Source organism: Gossypium hirsutum, chromosome D07, assembly GCF_007990345.1.
Source record: "Gossypium hirsutum isolate 1008001.06 chromosome D07, Gossypium_hirsutum_v2.1, whole genome shotgun sequence".
NCBI lineage: Eukaryota > Viridiplantae > Streptophyta > Magnoliopsida > Malvales > Malvaceae > Gossypium > Gossypium hirsutum.
The window spans coordinates 19528636-19536034 of NC_053443.1; the positions used below are offsets into that span (position 1 = coordinate 19528636).

A 7399-nucleotide genomic window follows, 5' to 3' on the forward strand; every position below is an offset into this window, starting at 1 on the left:
GCTTTCTAATTTAGTAATTGGATTTGGATCAATATCTCTTTCCTAAGATGCAAATGCAATGCAAAAATGATCAAAGCACAACAAGCGGGGTTAGTACAAAATAGAAGCAAACAAGGAAAACAAAAGTACCTAGTCGGGTACTACTAGGGTTTTGGAGGGGCTCTACCTAGGATAGGTTCCTAAGGTCTTCTACATGTAGTTTGACTCTAAAGTCAAGATACCCGAACCAGCAGATTCCTCGATCTTCACCCATTATAGGCTCATACAGACTGAGTTCGGTTCAGGGGAATACATTTCCCTATAGCTGCACGGAGATGAAAATCTCACGAAGACATAGGTACGGATGTATCCTGAAAATGATTCACTATCCTGCACGGAGGTGAAAACCTCACGAAGGAGTAACTTCTCACTCCCACTTAAAAGGTGAGACTAAACAGTCTTATGCAATATGATGCCAAAATATACAACTCAATGTGCAAAGAAAAGATTGTATTTTTTTTCAAATCAAATTTTCAGTTTTCGACAATAAGACAGAGAACAATCAATTTTACGGCTTGACTTTCTAGCATGTCCCCAGAGGAGTCGCCAAGCTGTCGAAACCATTTTTATATTTCGAAAAAAACGGGGATCGACTTTTTAAAATGGAAATGGGAGTCGCCACCGATCTTTTAATGAGGTGTGATCGGATCACATTGAAAATGATTTTAGGTCTACAAATCTTGAGAAAATAGGTTCGGGAGTCGGTTATGCACGAGGAAGGGTTAGCACCCTCGTGACGCCCAAAATTGGTACCGAATTGATTGTTTAATGTCTTAATGTCGAAATTTTGAAAAGATTTTAAAACTCGATCCTTTTATTTTTTGACTTTGAAAACCTATGTATTTTGAGAAGGATATTGGATTATTTGGGTCAAATGAGAAAATCAAAACCTAGTGAGTTAGGGCTCGATTTCACAAAATCCTAAATATCGAATATTGCCTTTATTTGTATTTATTAAAAAAATCCTTGTCTCGAGAGAACAATATGTCATATCCAATGCGTTAGGACACCACGTATCGAATTCTCGAGAATGAGCTTTTTATTTAGAAATGATAAGGTTTCATTACAAAAGAGGTGCTCGGCTATCTAAATTCATCGGAGAAATTGAAGCCCAGTAAGTTAGGGCACAATTCTCTCGAGGATCATGAACACCAAGTATTTGAAAGCTTATGGATAAACGATTTCAATATTTTCCTAAATGGATGTAACGCGATTGAAGGGTAACGTATTACGCAAAAGTTATAATTTGAAAATAAAACACACGTTAACGAGTCATGAATAATAAATAAATACAAACTAGCATGGCGATAATAATCTCAATCATACAATATACCAATATCGATGTCAACATTTGAAATAAAAAAACGAGCTAATTAATGCAAACACAAGCCAGGTGTATAAGCTTTGAAATTACCAGAAAAATAAATGGCATGAAAGGAATGGAAATTGTGAATCAATAAGGCATATATAGAGATATTAACAAAAGTACTATGCAAAAAAAAATGAAATAGATTAAAATGGAGTTTAAAATAAATACTATGCGAAGTAAATTTTTGAATAAATGCTATGCATGAAGAAAATCAAAATATTGATATATATAAAATAATATATGAACAAATAATACATATGAAATACAAAAACTCAAAATAAATAATAGTATACAATAAAATGTAAAAGAGTTGAAGTGGATGATTTATAATAAAACAAGCTTGGAAAGGAATTATATACATGAGAATAAGTATAATATCATATGTATATGTGTAATATAAATTATGCATAAATAATATTAAATTTATATAAAATTATAAAATAATAAGTTTGGATAATAATACATGAAAACTTTAAATAATGATGTGATAAATTTTAAAACAATAATATGTTATAAATAAAAATAATATTGATGATAAGCTAAAAAATATATTAAGTTAACATAAAATAATGTCAAATTTTAAACAAATATCCAAAAATAACAAAAGAATAAATTTGAAACAGAATAAAAACCAAGTATATTAAATTACATAAATATAGACAAAATTATATCAAACTCGAAATAAAAAAAATAAAAATAAAGCAGAATTGAGGATGAAAACGGCATGTGCGAATAACACGAGGGATCAAAAGGGGAAATAATCCCAACACCTCGAAACGCTGCGCCATGAGAAGGACTAAAGTGAAACAACAATAAAATATGCGAGGCAAATTTAGCAAATAAAGGAAAATCGGATTAAAACGCTGAAACAAATCAGGAGGACCGATGGTGCAAATATTCCCTCCGGGACCAAAGCGCGCGGATCTGGCCATGCACGGGTCGGGTCATCGGGTCAGTGCCAATACGACGCCGTTTTGGAGCCACTGATCAGACTCCAAACGGCGTCGTTTCATGCTTCACGTAAGGGCCAAAAATAAAACCCTAGACTGGTAGCCGCCGTTTCATTTTTCAAAACGAAAAGAAAAAAAAAAGATAAATAAAAGAAAAATAAAAAAAGGAGCCTGAATGCTCTCCTCTCTGCGCCGCTTCAACGCCAAAAGACAGTGGCCTTTCGAACCCCATGCACGACTCCGATTGCGATGGAGAGAGCACAAGGCCAGTCACCAGGTGCGTTTTTTATTACTTCTCTCTTTACTAACGATTAATGAACCACCCAAAATAAGAAAATGAAGGAACAGAAGGAAATCGAATCACTAGCAAAAAAAATGCGAAGAAAAAGAAATCGAAATAACCTTTAAGAAATTGTTTTTTTCTATTTCTTTCTTAGAATTTTTTTTGATACAACTTCCCCTCTTTGTATTAATCTTGTATTCAATCTGTCAAAAAAAAAAAGGATCTCTTTACAGTGTTAGAATCGGCCTTATATAACCGATTCGAAAAGAAAATAAAAATAAATAAAAAATCCCCAAAATCTCTTATGCTATTTCTGTTATTTCTTTTCTTTTTCTGCTATATTATTTTTTTTCTCTTTTTCTCTTTCTGTTTGCTGCTTGTTTGTTGTGTGCAGGTACGGAGGAGCAGACGTGGAGGCTCGTAGATGTGGCACGTACGTAGGTGTGCGGGCGCATGTACGGAGGCTCGTGCGTGAGGAGTGGCTTGGCAACGGCGGCTCAGCCATTAGGGTTTCCTGACTCTCTTTTTGTTGGGCTATATTGGGCCATTAGATTTGAGTTTAGAAAATTGGGTTTAGGGTCATTGGGCTGGTATTGGGCTTAGCAGGTTTTAGATGATTGGGTTGATTGGGTTGGGGATATTGGGTATTAAAAAATTCGGGTTTGGGCTATTTTGTAGTTGGGTTGTTTTTTGGACTGATTTGGGCCCTATTAGGCCTGCTGTAATGGACTGTGGACATTTTAAAATTTGGTTTTATTTTTATTTATAAAATTGGGTTTATTTGCTAAGAGGACCCGGGCAAAAATGGGTATTACACTTTTAATGGGTGTATTTTATAAGGTTGTAAAAGAGCTTATTTATAAGCTAAACTCATAGGTCAAATAATAATAAAATAATTTAGACTAATCAGAGTTCAACTGAAACAAATAAATAGAGCTTAACTGGGAGATTATCTCTCAAATTTGACTGAAATATGAGGCATACTCAACCCATAATACTTTAGTGGTTTGACTCTATGATTAAATAACTACGTTAATGTATATAAAGTTGGAGCTTAATTATAAGTTATTTTAGCCTTGATTATATATTTAATTTGTCCCTCCATCAGATCATTATGATCTGAACGAATTGCATCAATAAACTAAGAAACTAACGGACAAATAGAAGAGAAATAGATTACATAAATTACTATTTATAGGTATTGCACTTTCTCATAAAGATAAAAAATGATTTAAGATTAATTTAATTGTTTTAGATTATTATGTAATTACACAATTGAATTAATAGTGAAAAGTAAAGTAATTAATCATCATAGTTAAAATTTATTCAGAAAAGAAACAATTGATAATTAAAATAAGATTTTAAATAAATTATAATATATAAAATAGTCATAATTTTAACGAAATTAAAATTAAGTAATGTAATTTTTTTATTATATTATTTTTAATTTATTAATTAAAATAAATTTGAAGGTTTTATTTAAATAATTATTGAGCTTGATTTTTTATCCAATTCAAGAGAGTAGTCTAATATGTTGGGTCAAATATCATGAAAGCAATGTAAATTCGGCTATGTTTGGCCAGGTGTTGTTTCATCCCAAATACGATACAAATCATAGGGTGTCCTATTGGACTAAAAATCTTCGGATTTGATTGTTTCACTACTCTAAATTAGAATACTACTCTTGAAAATTCCTTATTTATAAATATGTACCTTAGCAGGCCACTCCTACTATCTAAACATTAACACAAAACTTTGCTAAAATTTAGTTAAGTTTTATTTGAATAATTTTCTTTATTGAAATATATCCGAATTTGATTTCTAAATTAGAGATAAATTATATTTGTGCCTATTTTTAACTTAAGACCAAATGAGTTTAAAGCTTAGTTTAGTAATGCTTCTCAAAAATATTGAAATTTGAATTTGATGAAAAGCTCTAGGACCCTTCCAATGGACTGTTACATTCGAGCAGCTACTTAGGCTTCCACACAATTATTTGATTTGATTTATTCCTTAAACATAAAAACGAATGTTTTAAAATTTTATTGTTTCACTTGATCATGTTTTATAAATAATTTCTTAACAAATTGTTCTTAGACCTATGGGAAGAGTTGCTTGCTTGACCCACAAATAACTTTTACCTTTGGGCTAGCTCAATCCAACCCCATTTTAAATTAAATAATTTTTAAATATTTTTAATTTTAAATTTAATTATAAAATATATTAATATTAATATATAATAATACATTTTATTATTTTATCGTTTTTTAAATAATGATATGAGTATTTGACTATATCAATAACCGACCAAGATATCGATCAGAAAGGTGCTTTTGAACCTGTTAGATGGGAAATCGATACGAGCCGGTTGAAAATTGGTTGAACAGGCGGTTGGACCGATTGAAAGGGGTTTTTGATTTTTTTTAGTTTTTTTGAATTTTTTAATGGAACCAATTGGATCGACCAAACTAATAAATAGATAGTTTGACTGGTTCAAACACCTATCTAGTTTTTTTTTTAAAAAATTAAATATAAATTATTTAGACGAGTTTAGAGTTAGGTCTAAAATTTTTTCTGAAGTCCGACCTCGACTCATAAAATAAATCTAATTGTTATATGTAATATCTTATACATACATATAATATGTATTGTAGTTTCAAATAAAAAATTTAATATCGAATATATTACTACTATCTTTATAGTTATATACCATATATACATATACATATACATATATACAACAAATATTATGTCTATGGGAAGGACCCACTTATATGGACATAAAATTCTATTACTTTCGTATACTTTAATAATTTTTTTGTTTGATTAGTATTTCAATGATGTAATAGTTAAATTTATTAATATAATTATATTTAATATTTATGTAATTATTTAATTCATCCAATATCTTTACGATAACAATCTAAAATATTATATTTATTATATATATTTGACGACTGAAATTCTTTTATATAAAATATAGTTAGACATTTTTAAGTGGGTTAGTATTTGGTACATTAGCAGTGTATTTTTTTTATTTTACAAATAACTTTGAAAAATTGGCATGTGTCTTTTTTTTAAATATTTATTTTGTAGCGTTTTACTATACCCTATAGGACACTTGCCAACCCTTTGACTCTGCTTGTGGAGTCTAAAAACTCTACTGACAGTGTACAAAATAATTTCCCCTTTTAAGTTACTAAAAGCTTCACATGACTTATTTATATAAACGAAACATAAAATATCACATTATTAACTTATACAATATAATTATTGAAATGTATAAATCTATTTTAGTTTTATACTAACGTAAGTGTATACATACATACATATATATATGGGGGAGGTGTCCACTTATGTCAATGTAAAACTACTTTAGTTCTACATCCTTTCGTATATTTTTGTCCAATTAATATTTTACCAATCCAACTATCATATTTTATATTTCATTCATATAAATCATGCATGTCAAATTGATGTAAATTAAAATTTCAAAGTATTTATTTTATGTAAAAAATTTCAATCGTTCAATAAATATTAATATATACAGTATTTTAGATTGATATGATAAAAATATCGAATTAGTTAAAAAAATTTATATGAATGAAAAATATAAATATATTGATCATTAAAATAATAATTATATAAAAATATATGAAAAAAAATATAATCCTTTCCGTAAAGAAAGAAATGAATAAAATAAAACAAATGAAGGGATGCATGGGAAATAGTGTCTGTTGATAAACAACAATATTTAAAAAAAAAAATGATATAAAATTGTTATGGAAAGGTGTTTTTTGTGAGTAGTTGAAGTACTTAAGTTTTTCTATTACCTACAAAAAAATCACAAGCTTCATTTGTCCACTTATTTTCATATTGTGGAGCTAATTGTGAGAAAGCAAACTACAAAACTCGGGTCAAGTATGGCTGCAAAAGATAATACCAAAGTACGTTCCTCCCAAAATTTTATAAACTTACTTTTTTATGTTTATTGCCATTTGCTTAATCATTGGATCTTCTGATAAAACTTCTTTCTCAAATTTTTTGAATTTGGCACACACTTTTAAAATAAATGTTGGAAACTATCTTTTCCATCCAGGGAATCTCATCATCTTCTGCTACCTAACTATCCAGCTTGATCTACCCTTGCCAAATTTCTAAAGCTAGAAAGATGGTAGACAACCCTTTCTAACATCAAATAAGTTGAGTTCCTTCTCCTTGGAACATCCAACCACCATCCCTTAAAACAATTCAATCTAGCTTCAACCACACATTCACAAAACTTAATCTCCCTAGCTTCGGAACCTTCAACATCTTTTACACAATTTCTAACTTTCACCAAGCTTGCCTTAATCACTTGCAAGCCATACTGAAAAATGATATTCACAACAACATATATGAAAAAATTGACCCTAACATGGTAAATCTTCTTGCTCATCAAGTTGGGTACACAACATATGTCGCATGTTACACATGTTACTTGTATTGTTTAAAGTGACACTGAAAATTTTTCTTTCATTTCCCTAATCTTTTAGTAAATCATAAATGATGTTATGTGAGATATTTGTAGAGTGTGAAGGCGGAACATGATGGAAACTCAAAATTTTGGTATGCAACTTCCAATCTTCATCAATATATTGAGTAGTCAAACAAAGATATCCATCCTATGTGGAATTTCAAGCAATTCTTTCATTTTTATTGTGAAATTTCAAGCAATTAGCCTTAGGGCTAGTTTGGCAATGCTTTTGAAAAGTACTT

General features: G+C 29.8%; 1 long non-coding RNA gene across 1 annotated transcript; it reads left to right on the top strand.

Annotated features, from left to right (window-relative positions):
* Positions 1–2077: 2077 nt before the first annotated feature.
* Positions 2078–3425, top strand: LOC107956675 (uncharacterized). Its single transcript, XR_001700194.2, has 2 exons — positions 2078–2635; positions 3036–3425. It is a non-coding gene; the product is annotated as an uncharacterized lncRNA (long non-coding RNA).
* The last annotated feature ends 3974 nt before the right edge of the window (positions 3426–7399 follow it).